The following is a 16378-nucleotide window of genomic DNA, read 5'->3' as shown; positions in this document are numbered from 1 at the left end:
GAATTCTGTGTCAACCTGGCCAGTGGTTGTCAACATACCTTTGGAGTACTGAACAACCCCCTGATCATTATCCTGCTGGATGTGCCAAACAAGGTAGTCAAAATTTGCTTTTTTATAGAGCGTTACCAAACATGCAGCTAATGTTTTATAATAGTCACTATGTGAAAACAGTTTGTCCTCTAGAGAGCATGAACTTCCTCCACAAATTTCATGACAGCAACCCTGTTTGATTCTAAAAACACGTCTACTATAAATGCAAAGTTGTCATTTTGGCCTGAGAAAAATTCTTGAGGGAAACTGTTTTTCAAAGAAGAAAGGGTTCAACCTCAGAGGAGCATGAATGTACACAGCGATTAGCTACCTATCCTTTAGATTTTGACATTTCTGCCTTTCAGAAAAAGTTTTGGGTGTCAGCAAAAATGTTGAGATTTATCCCGTGGGCACCATGAATACTCAGAATACATTTTTTACGCTGACATTTTCAATCTTGCCAGTGGTTGTCAACATATCCTGCTGTGGAGTGTTGGACTGGAAAAGGAAAGATGAGATTAGCAGCATTATGATTTGCACTGAACTACATTCATTTTTGTTGGCAAGCCGTCATGGCCACAAAACAGGCCTCAAAACAGAACGGTGCACATGGTCCCCGTGTGAGCAGCATGGGGGGAAAACATCTGTTAAAAGGTCTTTCACTTATTGAAAGTTACTTCGTCTTTGGTCTTGCTTCTCATATTTGAGTGATTTTAGAACAGATGATAAAACAGAAGATCTGAAAATGTCATAAACCACACACTGAACACTTAGTTCGACCATTAAAACATAAATCATCTGAAGTGTCCCGATACCCTTCTTTTATCCTTGTTTTTATTTACTCCCCGGCTCAGTTGATTACAGTCACATGGTGTCGTGTTCTTTGACTAACACTGTGCGACTTTGAAATCGGCGCTCATGTTCCACTTTACCAGCAAACCTAACAGGATACCTTCATTTACGAGGATAAAACAAACGAGGTAACAAAACCACCGCTTCTCATATTGTCCCCACATTAAAGAGCGCAGCCTGACTCGGTATCAGACAGTGACTTTGAATGTGGTTGTACAACTGGTGCCAGCAGAAGCAATGACTTTGTTGTGGCGCTGCACACATGGCGAGGCCTCCAGCAATGCGATCAGAGAAACTGCGCAGGACAAAATGGATCTAATAGACTACAGATAAATAATTGTTTTTCTGCAATTAACTGGCTATTTCTCTCAGAACTTAGCCCTAATTTTTATTTTTTTACTAATTACAACAATTTTGCCACCAGTTTGCCGCCACCTCTGTAGCTCTTTTCACCGAGTGAGAGCCAGAAATTCCCATATCTCAATCTCTCCGACTTGGAATCACCGCTCAGAGGCTGACGTGACACACTCCATAATTATTCACTTCCTGAAATGTATTGCACTTTTCATTGTTGCTCTGCTCCTGAGTACAGACTGAAAATGATTCTCTTTTCATTATCAACTGTCTGATATATAACGTGGGTATGAACCTTTCCAGAAGGTATTCTTACTGCAGCCTCATGCAGACCAGGGGAATAACCCCTCTTACTCATAATCATCTGAAACCCATCAGTGTGTAGCAGGAGATTGTTTACAGCTGCTCTGTTTCTCAGTGACCTCGTCCTGTTTCTGGGAGAGAATGAAACACCTCTGTTTCGTGTCTCTCTCAGGTGACATCTCGGGACATTCAGGAATCCTGTCATAAGTCTTCGGCGTGTTTGCATTTGATGCGATGCAGGAGGGTTGCAATGCTCCGTCCAGGCATATTTTGCCTACACATGCCTTTATTTGGTGTTGAGAAATAGCATGCTTCTGCATAAATCTGAAGAGGAAGACGCTGAGAAGATCCAGGCCAGCTGATGGTCAAGTATTAGAAAGAAATTAACATTTGCGAGTTTTTCCCATGTCCATCTTACACTATTTCATCTTCTGCTACATTCTGAGCAAACTTACATCGGACTGTATTCCCTTTTCTCCGTCTACCTCTTCAACCCGTCCATCAGGAGCAAAGAGGGAAATCCAAAATGTCGCAAGAATGAGTGTGTCATTTTCAAACTGCCCGCTAACTCTGAACATCTGGTCCTACGGGGAGGAGTGCGACCCCGTCAATGGGAGCCCTTGTCCTTCCCGTCAACACCACGAGAACAGCCGGCCACAAGGTGAACAAGGAGGCATCTGTGCGTTTTAAACGTGCGTGTGTGGACCGACAGTGTTCCTACTGGAATGACGTTTAACAGGCACCGTTACGACTCACAGAGCTGTGGAAGGAGCTACTGTAATTTGAATTTTCTTCAGTCCGACCTCAAATACAGCAGCTAAATTTGTTTTTTTTTATAGATGCTCTCGTCTTTCCTTTTTAGGTGTGATACGATGGTCTAAAACAGACCCAAATGATCGAATGTACGCTGATGTCTCAGACCAAGCCCTTCCTCAGCATGCTTGATGTCAGACCACACACAGGAGGCAGCATTAAAAGGGCACTGAATCAGTTAAAACATCTGCTGCAGGAGCCAACATTAAAGTCAGGACATACAGAGAAAGATTTCACAATTGATCATCAGAAATAAGCAAAACACTTCATGTGTATAAAGTATTCTGAATAAAAAGCCATCCACTCAAGCAAGGCTCTCCCACTGGTTATTAATGTTTCTTTAAGCCCTCTTGTTGACATAAAAAAACTCCCCAACATTTCAAAATAGTATGAAAATGTTTTATCGAGTGCCCTAATTTAAAGCTCGTCATCTTAATGGAGCCTCAAAACGTTAAGCTATCGCACCAGAGGAGTAAGACGAGCGTATTTGGGGGAAAATGATGGAACCCGAGTCATAACGAGTAATTTTACAGAACGCATAGTGAAACAATTTTGCAGATCTACCCACATCTGGTTTATTTAAAGCAGGCTAAGGCAGCTATGATGCACGGGAGGCTGTTTTACCATTTTTACAACAGCCCACTAACACAAAATTAAGACAGCACATCTGGATACCTGTTCCTATGCTAACTACTTACTTCACTTTATTGGCTGGAAAGGTCAGATGAGACGTAAGATCCTTATTTTGCTATTCTGATCATGTCAGGAAATAAACTGAAGTGTAAAAGAGTGTAGTGTAAAAAAAAAATACATTTAATTATCATACATTATTCCTTTTTTTGGCATCACTGATCAATTATTGCACAAATACAATAATTATTGCACATCTGGCCATACTGATGGAAACTCTAATGTGAGCCACCATGCAATAACACATCCCCAATACAGAGAAAGAACCAAACTTGTCCTGTTGCTTTATTTATCTCTGTAATAAAATAAGACACATTAAAAAAAAAAAAATTGAACTTCCTCTGCTCTCCCAAAAAAGACAGACGCTTCTCTCAGGCAAAATTAAAATGACAGTTCCCTCCCTTTTTTCCTGACTGTCTCCTGCCCCCTTATCATTTAAGTGCAGTCCCAATCAAGCCACAGACCTCTCCCTGAAGCAATGGCTTATCTCTGTTTCCTGTTCGTCTGGTCACACTGACGACCTGCAGCCATGAATTTGAAACTACATATTCCATGTTGAAGTTTCTTCAACTCTCATTAGTGTGAAAAACACATTTTCGCCACACACATTTGTGTTTTCACCGCTCGTAAACAAGCTCAGATGTAGAATTACATGTGATTCTGATCTGTACGGATTCTCTCCTGCATGTGAGGATGCAATCACGCTCCTTTGTTCCCACTGACTCCCGATTTTGTTGTTCGTCATTGCACCAGATGCATCTCGTTGGCTAATGAATTCAGAGCTCATTTATTGCTGCCACCTGTGTGTGAACCGTTGTCTGTTGAATCAGCCTGAAGAAGGCCCTGCATTGGTACATGTTGAGGATCCTTGCGGTTAGTCAGCTAGTGTTGCTGAGTTGGTGTTTCACATTTGGTCCTTTGTCACTTGAACACCTATTTGGCTGGCAGAGTAGTGACAGCACACCCCTGCTACATGTGAACTGACGTCTGCCTGAAAGCTTTTTGTACAGTTGGATTAATCCCATCAGACAAAAGTTTGTTTGAATTCTTAAGAGCTTCATCGATTCAAATATAAACCTTGTGTCACACTTCAGTTTCCTCTCTTTGTAACTATTAGACGTGGAGGTTGTAAAGACAATATTTGCTCAAGCAGTTTCGCTGCTGTTATAATGGTTTAAAAATCTTGGATACGTCACTCCCTGTAATGCAAGCTGCCAGAGAGCATAATGTGATTAGTACAACTCTGGCTCATCATCACGTGAAATGGATATGCCTCCTCTGATTTAGGCTGATGAGATAATGTATTCTTTTACATTAAAAACAACAAGACTCAGTCGATGCAAGTCAAGTGAGAATAACAGATGAAGTCTTTCATGGAGTGAATGATGGAGCTGTTTGGTTTTATCCACATTACAAATATGAATAATGACAGAATCAGGTCCGGACTTCTGAGGCCTTTCGTGTGGGAAAATTCGATTGTGCCATAGAGCGTGATATCTCTGTTGAAATGAAAAATACTGAGCAGAAAATCGCTCAACCCCCAAATACAGCAACAGTCACGCCAATCCCACACTGACCAGTTGCGGGTAGCTTGGGAAACGAGCTGCTTGTCCATCGGTGGTGATTACGACTCTCGCAGCTGTGCCCACTCAGCACAGTCAGCAGAGAGAAAGCTGCAGGAGTTCTGCTAATCTGCGCTGTGGAAAAACTCGGCGAGACTGTCTGCACCTCCGTGTGTCTAATGATGTTTGGGCCCACATCACATTCTCTCTCAGACACGGAGACATAAACACTTGAGACACGTTATTAAATCAGACACTGTACTCTGCACATGGCAGCTGCTGCTGCTGCTGCAAGTGTAGAAAAGTTTGAGAGTGATGTTTCTATTTGGTTTGGATGGACATGAAGAACGTATTGAAAAAATATAGGTTTAGTTTCACTGGAATAATTTACTGTTAGATGTAAAATCCATAACCTCACTTATTCTACATTTTTTCTTCACATTGAAATTAAGTTTGTCTCGCAGCTTGTGTTAACTTTTTGGCGTGGCTCTTGTGATGGAAATGAAGTCCTGCAGTTGGTTTGTCCAACACTTTGGTCCAGACTGAACTATACACACATAACATATACAGCCATGTTGCTTTTTTGATATATTGTAATAACGCTTCTTTTGCGATTCCTCAAATTTTCATGTCATGTCATACATTGATGGTATGTAACTAAGTACATTTACTCAAGTAATGAACTTAAGTACAATTTCGAGGTACTTGTACTTTATTTGAGTTTTTCCATTTTCTGTTACTACTGTATTTACTTCCACTTCACCGCATTTTGGAGGCAAATATTGTACCTTTCACTCCACTAAATGTATTAAATAACTTTAGTTACTGGATACTTTAAAGATTGCAGGATGCATCAAAGCCAAAGTAGCACATTTTAAATGTATTTTTGACTTAAAAAAACAAAAAAAAACTCTGTTCCTGATAATTATGAAAAATGCTGAATATTGGATCTGATAATCAGGCAGGCAGAGGATGTAAATACATGTATAATTGACTTTTACTTTTACTTTTGATACTTGAGTTCATTTAATATCAGATACTTTTTACTGGGTGACTTTCACTTTTGCCAAATTCATATTTTCTTTACTTTTACTCAAGTGCGACTTTTGGGGACTTTTTTACAGCACTGATTATAGATGAAGGCAAAACTTTATGGATCTCCAGGATGGAAGTCACAAGCTCTCCAGCAGATAAATAATATAAAGTACTTTACCAGCTGCATCATTAAAGTGACATTAATGCATCAATAATTAAAATCAAATAATACATTATTCTAAACGGGCCTTTCTTCATAATGAGTACTTTTACTTTTGGTACTTTTGGGTGACGTTTGATCCTAAAACGTTTGTGCTTTTTGTTAAGTAGTATTTCTACCAAAGTAAAAGTAAGTACAAGATCTGAGTACTTCTCAGAGTTCTGCTGACATCAGCATTTAGCTTAAAGCCGCTCTGTGCCAGTACAGCCTCCCAGCTGGTCTTGGTATATCTACATCTTAGTGCCACGATCATTTTGTTATTATAATGTGTTCCTTATTATGCCCTTTGTTCATGAACCATCTGCCTCGCAGAATAAATTGTGAAATTTCATGTCGGGACCTTCCAGTAAAGACATCTCTAGGGGCCTTTCCTGCGAACAATAAAATTTGTCTTAAAACAGCTGACTGCACTTTTTTTTCACATTAATGGCATATTTAGACACAGACATCTGTTGACCAGAACACAGAGGAGCCTTTACTCTGAAATAAAGTAGGTCCGCTTTTGCCCAAGAGTTTCTACTTTGACTTTTCTCCACTGATTTCAGCACCTTAAAAAAGTGAGGAACTGCTCTTTTCACTTCAGTATCACAACGTTTAGTCAGCTAAACACATTCGGAAGGAGGCTCATGAGTTTTGGCGTCAGTCGTGTGGGCGTTCAACAGCTGAATCATTTACAGAAATCAAGCGATTTTTACGTGACAAATGAGAATGTGGAGGAAAATAAAGCCCACCAGCACTGTGCTGAGAAACCACAGAGCTTTATGCACATCACCGTGCCAGTAAAGATACAAGATTTACCAAAATGTTGAATAAATTCTGACTCTCACATCCTCCTCCTCCTCCTCTGCTCGAGAGTCTTCCACCCCTTCATCCTGTATCTGTCGGTGGCAAACAGCCCTTGGATTTCCTCTCGCTGCCCCCTTCAAAAGCGAGCTTTGGTGTGGGCGGCTGAGACACGTCTCTTTCTCTGTGTGCGTGCTGTAAATATTTTCTCCAATCAAAGAGTCGAACTTCAGAGCTCGGTCTAATCTCTGAGACACACATCAAAGCACAGGATGAGGCAGATGGGTTAAGCGAGAGAGGGTTCGTGCGCGTCTCTTCCACTTAGAGTCGTGTTTGTACAAAGAAGGACTTTATGATTTAATTGCTGCAATTCAAAGATGAGCAAAGATTGCACCATATTACATAAAATAACTCCACATGTCCATAACACCTTGAAGCTAGACTGTGACTTTTAAAGGGTGAAATAACAGTTTGTTGCTCCTACGATGAGAAGCTAAAATCATAAGTAATACAACATAATAAACGTTAAGTAAATTCAGTAGGTTGGTTTTTTTTTAATCTTTTTTACCACTACATCATTACTTTTTGTGGGTCATCGGGTTGCCTGAAGCAACTGGATCCAGAAAATTATCTTGAAATTACCATGTGGGACCACACCGGCCTCTGTTCAGAGAAAAGTTCTTGAGTCATGACTTGATTTTCAACGTTTCAGCCCTGAAGTGTTTGAAAGCAATCTGCAATTGCAACTACATTTCCATTCAAAATATCAAAAATACATGCAGTATATATACACTGTCGACGATTGACTTCACTGCAGTGCATTTCCCCGATGATCACACAAAAATGAATGCATGCAAACATTTTAAACTCTACGGCATGAATTGTCATTAACTGGAAGTGTAAATAACAACTGTTTGTAAGAAGATAAAACTGTAGTCTTTCAATTCAACCTTTGCAAGTGTGTCAGTCTTTGATTTAGGTCATACATCTCCTTTGTTGGGTATGCATACTTTTATTTCCAGCTGTCGGATGACCATGTGCGCTGACAACCGCACCGCACATTCTTTCACTTGGTTGCTCGAGAGAAAAAAAGAAGTGAAAATCAAGAATGGAAAACAAAAACCCCACCTACGATAGTCCTGAAGATCTTTTCTGTTACCCACTGCTGTTTCAGTTTCTCTATGAGCCATCACTCTTCCCACAGAAAGCCAAATAGAGTCGGAGGTAGTCATTACAGGCTTCCCAGTGCAACGCTTGACTGACTGCTCAGGTCTATTCTCGCTCCATCAGGGTGCAGCGGGTGCTACAGTGGTTCTTATAGTAGACACTGGGTGACAAACATTCATATAGGGTGTAATTCCTGCGGCCGTGTCATGGGTGGAGTGCCACTCACCAAAACCAAACCAGGTTTTCACGAGTGGTGCCAGGCACCCACTGAGAAGAAACACGTCTGGACCAAACTTTGGTTTCATAGTGGCCCAGATGTGAATTCTTCAGGGGTTTGGTTTGGGATCACTTCCATATTTCTTGTGTGGGGCAGTACCAGTAGGATGTAGGAAACGGGACTGAAGTCTCCAGAGGTCTGTCGTCAGCACAGATTATGTTTGGAGGTGCACTGTCTGCTACCTGGTGGTTCTTACTCAGCAGACTGTTTGGGGTTTTGGTCGTGTGGTTGTTGGCAGCCATTTTGGAGGTTTGGTTAGTTGAGGATCAGTCTGGACTCCATCACGGCAGGTCATTGAGGCTCCGAACGGTTAGCAGTGTTTTCATCACGGTGAAATAAGTATTCAGATCCTTTACTGAAGTAAAAGTATCAAAAATAGCACTAAATTCCAGCATTTGAAATCTTAGATAAGTAAAAGTACAAAAGCATCATTAGCACAAAGACCCCTGACTGGCATATTACAGATTCATCAATGTTTAAGCAGCATTTTGCTGCTGTAGCAGGTCAAAGTGGAGCTAGTTTTGACTACGTTACATATAGTCAGGTAGCAAGGTCCAGCCAATCTGCGGTATAGATTGATGATAGTCCGAGCTTGTGTTTTAACATTTATGAGTGAAACCACTGGATTTTTTTGACCATGGACTACATTTCTACCTTTGTTAGCATAACACTATTGGTAATTTTTAAGGAGACCTCAGGACAGTTTCTAGCCATGTTTGTGGTGACAAAATCAGGTGTTTTTGACGCAACCTCAGGACATTTAGCAGACACTTTTGTCCAAAGCGACTTGCAGTAATTCACACATACATTCATACACTGATGGCGGTGGCTGCCATGCAAGGTACCCATCAGGAGCAGTTTGGGGTTCAGTATCTCGCACCACTCTAGGTGATAAATTGAAATAAGCCACATAGATAGGTTGATATATTTTCTTAATTGCCTTTGAAAGCAAATATTGGGTGTTGACCCTGACGTGATTTGAACACGCAACCTTCTGATCTGGAGTCAGACGCGCTACCATTGCGCCACAGAGTCTTGACAAAGCAACCAAAACAGGTATTTTTAAGCCAAAAGATTGTCTCTTCCTAACCCTAACCAACCAGTTTTTGAACATAACACAACATAACATAAAATATCGAATTAAACCTAAAGAAACGTAAAGTTGCAATATAAAGTTACGTACATTTTCAACACAGCTGTGATTTGCAGAGACATACACTGGATTGTTAATCCTTAACAGTAAGTCGTACTTTATAAACGTATCATATATGTTTTATGTGAAATGTGAATCAGAAAAATAAAAGTAGCGACATGTTGTAGCATAAGAAGTACATTATTTCCAGCTGGTGAAGTAGAGCTGTAAAGTAGCAGAAAATAGAAATCCTCATTGAAGTCCAACTACCACAAACGTATACTCAAACTGGTGATAGACAGGTTTTTTTTTTGCTTGAACTTATCATTATGAAGTAAATGTTGAATGTAATAGCTCTACAATAATGCCAGACACTATTTCTGTCTGCTTCCACGTCCCTATTACAGGCTAAAGGAGTAAATAAACTTTGTTGGTGGTAGTCGCTACTTTGAAGAAAAACAGAAAGCGATCCGGTCATCTTTGTGACAGAGACACCAAAAATAATACCACTGGGAAAGTCGTCTGTTTCAAGTACAGTACTTGAGTAAATGTACTTAGTTCCTTTCCACTGCTGGTGTTTATGCTCTGTTTGTGTTCTGCAGCTGCTCTATCTAAAGATGTGATAAAACGTGTTTCCTGTCAAACTTCGCTAACATCAAAGTTATGTTAACACGTCTCTTACATGCATCAAGCTGCGTCGCATGTATCATTCATAAGAAGCGCCAACTGTTTCTAATGTTTGAAAACCATTTAACATTTTGACAGGAATAGATTACAGCATGAATTGCAGCACACGCAGGGTGTGTATACATTGGCACTGTTTAGATTTAGAAAATGAGGCGCTGCTCTTTCATGCTGTTTTAAGAATGGGTTCTGCCTCTCGCACACCACTCTCTTTAAAGGCAGCAGTGGCTGAAACCCCTGACAGGCTATCATTTCCCCTGAGAAACTCAATGTATTTGAAAATTGCTGCAGCCGAGCTATATCATTTTATTTTTTTATGGAAGTGACGCACAGTGTTCTGTGTGAAGTACACTGAAAAAACATGGATAAAGGAGCCCGTTTCAGAGGCCTGAATATTACACAGATAACATCTCTTCCTGTGTTAATTGAATTCAGATACCAAAAGAGCCAGTTTGACTGGGAACACTTGAAACTCCGCAGTGCCCATTGTTATGGGTTTGATTTACACACAAACAGTTTTATGTTGAATCCGATAATACCCAAGTTACTACTGGCTCTTTAATTTTACTGAATAAATGCATTAAACAAATCAGGAATATCCAGAATGTCCTCAAGTTAAACAGAAAACACACCAAAATAAGAAAGTCAGCGCTCCACTTCACTTTGTTTACAAGCTAGAAATGTAGGTGTAGTCAGACCTAAACCTACACATTAAGACAATTAAAAAATAGGTCTACTATCATCTTAAGAATATGCAGAGAATTAAAGGACTCAGGAAGTCTTTGCTATGAAAGAAAGAAAGAGGACCACATCAGTCAAGCTCATGAACCTCACACTGGCTTTCTCTGTGTCATATAATGGCTGTTTTAATACCACTGTTGTGTTATAAAGCACTGGATAGCTTAGGGCCAAAACAAATGTATGGTCAGATGTAGTGTGGTGTAGAAAAGCATTCAGTTTCTATTAACACATCTGAAACAAACTCCCAGAAAACTTTAGGGCAGAAATGTTTCTGTTCGCAGTGTAATTTCTATTTTCTTAAAACCTTAAAAGGTCAACATGTAAGAATTGGCCACCTTGTAAGCGTATACACCAAACCAATAGGGGGCAGCAATTCACCAGTTACCTCTAATTGCTGCTTGCTATATTTGCCAGTTAGCTCAGTTAGCCGTGCAGCTAGCAGTCTGGACTGGGAGCTCGGAGCAGTGGGGGAGTGTTAATGTTTACGCCGCTAGCACAGGAGAAACCGTGAACCTAGACAGGGCTAGCTGGTTAGCATTGCTATATTCAGTAGACAACAACAATACAACAGGAACTAACATTATCAAAAGAGTGCAAAGGTATGAACGTGTTTACATTATGCCGAAGACATCTGTGTACTGTGTTTTAGGGATGTTTATAGAAGCTAGCATGCTAACCAGCTAGCCCTGGCCCATCCCGTCTCCTAATACTTAGTACCGGTCCGTAGTTTCAGCGACACAGCGTAAGGTGTGAAAAAATTGCAGCTTTACACGCAGTTTTTTCGAGTAATAGTTCTGGTCAGAGTCGATGTTAATCACCTGGGAGGCCCATTGAATGAGCCCCATTCTCTCCCGTCACTTGAGGTTGCGGCGCAGGCAGGCTCCCACTTAGCTCCACGGCTTACTGAGCTACTTGCTAACGTCAGCTAGTCGCTACAGCCAAAGATATCAACAGCAAAGACTAGCAATTCCACTACAGTGAGCAACAGTTAGTATAGTTTTGGTGCTACCTTCGAATACTGGCCCTTTCTAAAAAAAAAAAGACACCTTTAATCAGTTGCAGTCAGTTCCAGCTTAAATCTATCTTTTATTCTAGTTTGCTCTTTTCAAATGTACGTCTTTTTTACCGCCTTGTGTTTCTTTTATATCTTGCCTTAATGCCTTTTTTATGTCTTACATAAAGCACTTTGAAAACCTCGGTGTAATGAGGCATTCAAAGGCGAAGGCCTTGGTGAAGAATTAGAAGGCAGAAATGAAACAGTAACAGAAAATCTCTGAAGTCTCTCCACACAGTCATAATGAAACCTGGACCCCCGTTTTGACTGCAACAGTAACTTCTCTTCCATCTGTAAAAAAGCTTTGCACCAAAGCCCGGATAACATTTTTGCTGCAGTTCTCTGGTTGTAAATGATCCTCCTGTACTGTAAAATAAGGCTTCAAGAGGGCCTGACTGTTATTTATTAGGCTTCAGCCGATCGCTCCCCTCCATCGTCTGCGCACTCGCCACCTCGGCTGCAGGTTGAGAGAGGCCTTTATTCCAAACACCTGGCTGGACCATCAGGACGAGCAGCGGGGCTTCAGACAGCAGACGGGAACACGGGAGATTATGTCCCGGGAGAGTCGTGGAGGTTCAGTTACAGAACCAGCAAGATCCCAAACCTCTCCGTGAAGATCGAATGAACAGTTTCTCTTCTGGTGTACACATTTAGGCGTAAATATTGTATCTTATCCTCTTAACTTGTGCCTCCCTCAATCAGCATCAAATTAGTAAGACATCTCTCAACTATGACAAGGTGTCAGCTGTGTTTATACTCCAATATGTATAACAGCCTGCGGTTTAGAGTTCAAGGCTTCAAGCTGTGTTTATTGTTCCCACTACACACTTTCATGCATCGTCTCTCTCCCTCTCTCTCTCTCTCTCTCTCTCTCTCACACACACACACAGAAACTGCCCTCTTGCTTCGAGTGAATACTTTTTGAGCCTGTAATAGTTTATTTTCCCCACTCATATGTCCTGGGGTGAACTCGGCAGTGGAGCTCTCCAGATTGCAGGTCTGGCCTCGCTGAGCCTCCGGGCTAAACACTACCCCCTATACTGTACTGTCCAACCGAACAGAGAGGTCGATTCTATTTCTGGACGCCCGAAAATGACTCAGCGATGAGTCAGCTCGAGCTAAGAATGCTGTAAATACACATCGGTACTGACCAAGAGCGAGTTTTGATTTTCAAGTTTGTGTAGGAAATGGTTGAGCCCATAAGGAGAACATTTGGAAGCTAGAATGTGAAGAAAATTGAGAGGTCTTTGCAAATTAACATTCGATGCAGAAACCCAATCAGAGGAAGCTGTTTGGTTTGGAGTTCATATAGAGGAACGCTCAAGGTATAGTCATTATTCTTGGACGCTGAAGGCACATTTCACCCAGTCCGTTTAATTTCCCGTTTATACCCCCGGCTTCATCCTCATGTTACAGCTAATGCCGCAGCTCCTCAGATTGGATCCAGGAGAGGTCTGGAAGCGAGCCGGGGTCGAGGCCTCGTGCTGTGAGAGAGGTGGACCGTCTGGGGAGGAATCACGCAGCCTTGCCCCGCTCGCTTTGTAGTCGGACGCCGCAGCTGCAGCGCTGGAATTTCATTCTCTCGGCGGAGATGTTTGTTAGGTTTTCAACCAGTGGAGCGAAAAACGAGATGTCCACGGAGCGAATGTGGATGAGCTGCCGTGGAGCATTAAACACCTCATTTCTGTCCACAAACATCTGGAAGAAACAACTGCAAATAAAAAGACCCAATAAACTGAGCAGCATTCGCATGCGGGCAAAATATTTCGGATGGCTTCATCAGGTGATAAGCATCTCACTACGCGGTGGCTGCATAAACTCCGGGGGCTCGAACAGGAAACTGATTTATGAAGCCCTGCCCGTTTGTTTTCTTCCAAGCATGCAGCCTCAGTGTAAACACCCTGACACTGCACAAGCTGATTACAAGTGAGGCAGATGGTTTCCACACCGAGGGAGTCATGTTTTTGCATTCCCCTGTCACGGGAGAGCTGACAAATGCAATGCAGCGCACATACAGTATGGTTGCACACGCACACATACTCATGCAGGCACTTACTACACTCCCTGAACGCTCAGGTGATGATGTATTCAGTGTGCTTAAGGGAAGCCTCTATCAAAAAATAACGGTTGTGAAAAAGCAAAGATCGTCAGGGTGGATTTCTTTTGGCTCGTCACGCGGTGCTGCGTCTACGGAGATTTTAAACCCCCGGAGGTTTCATAATTGTAGATTTCGTAAATCTCCGAGCTTCAAATTTGAGCCTTGAAGATGAGTCTCTGCACAGGATGTCCCCGAAAAATATATCATCTCACTCCGTCTGACCTCGCCGTGCTACAGACACGTTAATAACAAGCGGTTCGTGAACTCAGTAGCTCCACATTTGGAATGACAGTCATAAAATTCTCAGCTGCCCCTGAAGGAAGTGATATCTTACGGTAAGAGGGTGCTTTGATACGGGTTGACTGTGCTCAAAAAGATAAGATTTGCCCCGTGCATGTCGGCTCTTGCTCCGGCTCCTCACAGGCAGGAGTAAATCATTAAGTCCTTTAGCTGCCAGCCTGAAAGGTGTGAATTCACGGAGTGAAGATCAACCCTAGATGCTGATACATGCAAGTTTTCAGAGCTCCTGCGCTCTGACACGCAGCCGGTGGCTCGCGACCAAATTAATTTCCCGCTTGTCTTTTATTTCTGTCTGGAGAATGTAAGGTCACACTGAAGAAGTTATCTGAGAACAGCGCATGATAGGATATCTGCTTCCCAAAAAGCCCTCGGGTCCTGAAAACAGAACTTGTGACAAACTTGTTCTGGCACAGTTACAAGCTGCTCATTCACTTTTTGACACCAATTTTTGCTCCGCCGACTGTGCGATGGTGTCAAAGTGCTTGTTTTCCAATGAAAAGCAGCTCAGCTTGTTATCACAAGTGTCAGTGTGTGTTGACTATAGCTGCAGGGGTTTGTTCCGGTGAAGAGGTAAATGACCAGCAGGCCACAGCGGTTACAACAGTCCAGATGGATGCCTCTAACCCGAAACTGTTGATTTAGTCAACCATGAGTCAACAGTTCCCAGCAGAGGGGGACGGCAGGATGGGGGGGACAGAGGAAAGGAAGTGCAATGGTGTTGAACGATTACATGGGGCTTAAGCTTCTGGGCTGGGGGGGCAAACAGGAAGTGGACGTCCGAGTGATTCAGAAGCAGAGAAGTAAGCAGTGTGCACCGACTGATGTGGGTGTGGACTGCTCTAATTATTATGTTGCTGGTGTGCAGGCAGCAGTCACATACTGTGCCCGCTCCTTCCAATTTACATTTAAAGGAATACTCAACTGAATTTCTATGTACATTTTTTGAGTATCAATGAGGCAGCCTGAAGGTTTGAAAGGTGGCCGTGAAATGCTGTCGCTTGCTGGACCACTGGATATTTTTAAAGAGACCTCGGGACAACTTCCAGCCGTGTTTGTGGTGCCAAAAACAGGCCGTTTAAACCAAAATATCATATTTTCCTAACCCTAGCTAAGTGTTTTTGTGCCTAAACCTCACCAGACCATTTTTTACATCATGAAACTGAAAATTGAACCAAAGAAATGTTATGAAAGTTGCAACGTAAAGAATATCTGTGGTTTGCAGAACAACCCAGTCGCCAGTGTGTTTCTGCAAAACAGTGGCGCAAAAAGTGGGTATGCACTATATGCGGCGCATAGGGGCGCCGCGCTAGAGGGGGCGCCAAAGCGATGGGGGGGAAAAAAATTTGAGTCGGCATTTTCTGTATTTAACAGCTGTTTGTGCATGTGTAAATCAATGATATGATCAGTAACAGAGAGGCATGTCATTAGGCGCCCCTCCGCTCCCTCACCTCCCCTCCTCACGCCCCCTCCCACACACAACACACTATAGCCATTCCAGTGCGCGCCCCCTCGAGCACGCGCTGGAGCGCGTTTTTTTTTTCTTCCCGTTTTGAATCGTGTTGTTTACATGACAGACGGGGGGCAGAGATGGAGAGGCAGAAGAGAAAGCTCTCGGGGGCACAAAACAGAAAGAGGGAGAAGGATAAAGATTTTGAGGGAATGAAAAAAAGTTTTTCTAAGTGGTTGAAAGACAGTGGGTAAGTTATGTCAGTGTATCAAGAGGAGGCTTGTAAATATTCAGGTTAGCTAAAGCTACTACTAGTAAAACGACAGGTTACTGTTGTCTTGTTGCAACTGTGTACTGATTACAGATCATGTCAAGAAAAATAAAGGAACATGTTTGTAGTGATGCTCCTGTCAATGCTCCTATTTAGTAAAGTGTAATAAAACCTTTACCAAAACTTTATCAGTACACCTGTTCAACATGCATTAACGTGAACATGTAGAGCACGATATTTTAATCTGCTCCGTCTCCGCATTCACAGTCGCAGCACGGGGCAGAGCAGCTAACGTTAAACAAGCTAAAAAGAAAGCTGTCTGTGTGTCATCTAATCGTTAATCCTATAGTTTGTCACAAATCTAATACCTTGCAAACTCTCGTATACCGCTGCTGACTGAGACAAGCAGCCCCTCCCTCTAACGTGCAGGCTCACAGCAGGAGGACAGCAGCACAGAGACAGGAGAGGAGGAAGGATCTGATACTGAAACACGTTCTTTATTCTTTCAAAACGTCACTTAGTATTTAGATGCCAGGAATATGATTTCATTTAGCGACAGATAGAG

Source organism: Pagrus pagrus (genome assembly GCF_965226575.1).
Source record: "Pagrus pagrus genome assembly, chromosome: 7".
Classification (NCBI taxonomy): domain Eukaryota; kingdom Metazoa; phylum Chordata; class Actinopteri; order Spariformes; family Sparidae; genus Pagrus; species Pagrus pagrus.
This window is presented reverse-complemented; position numbering follows the sequence as displayed.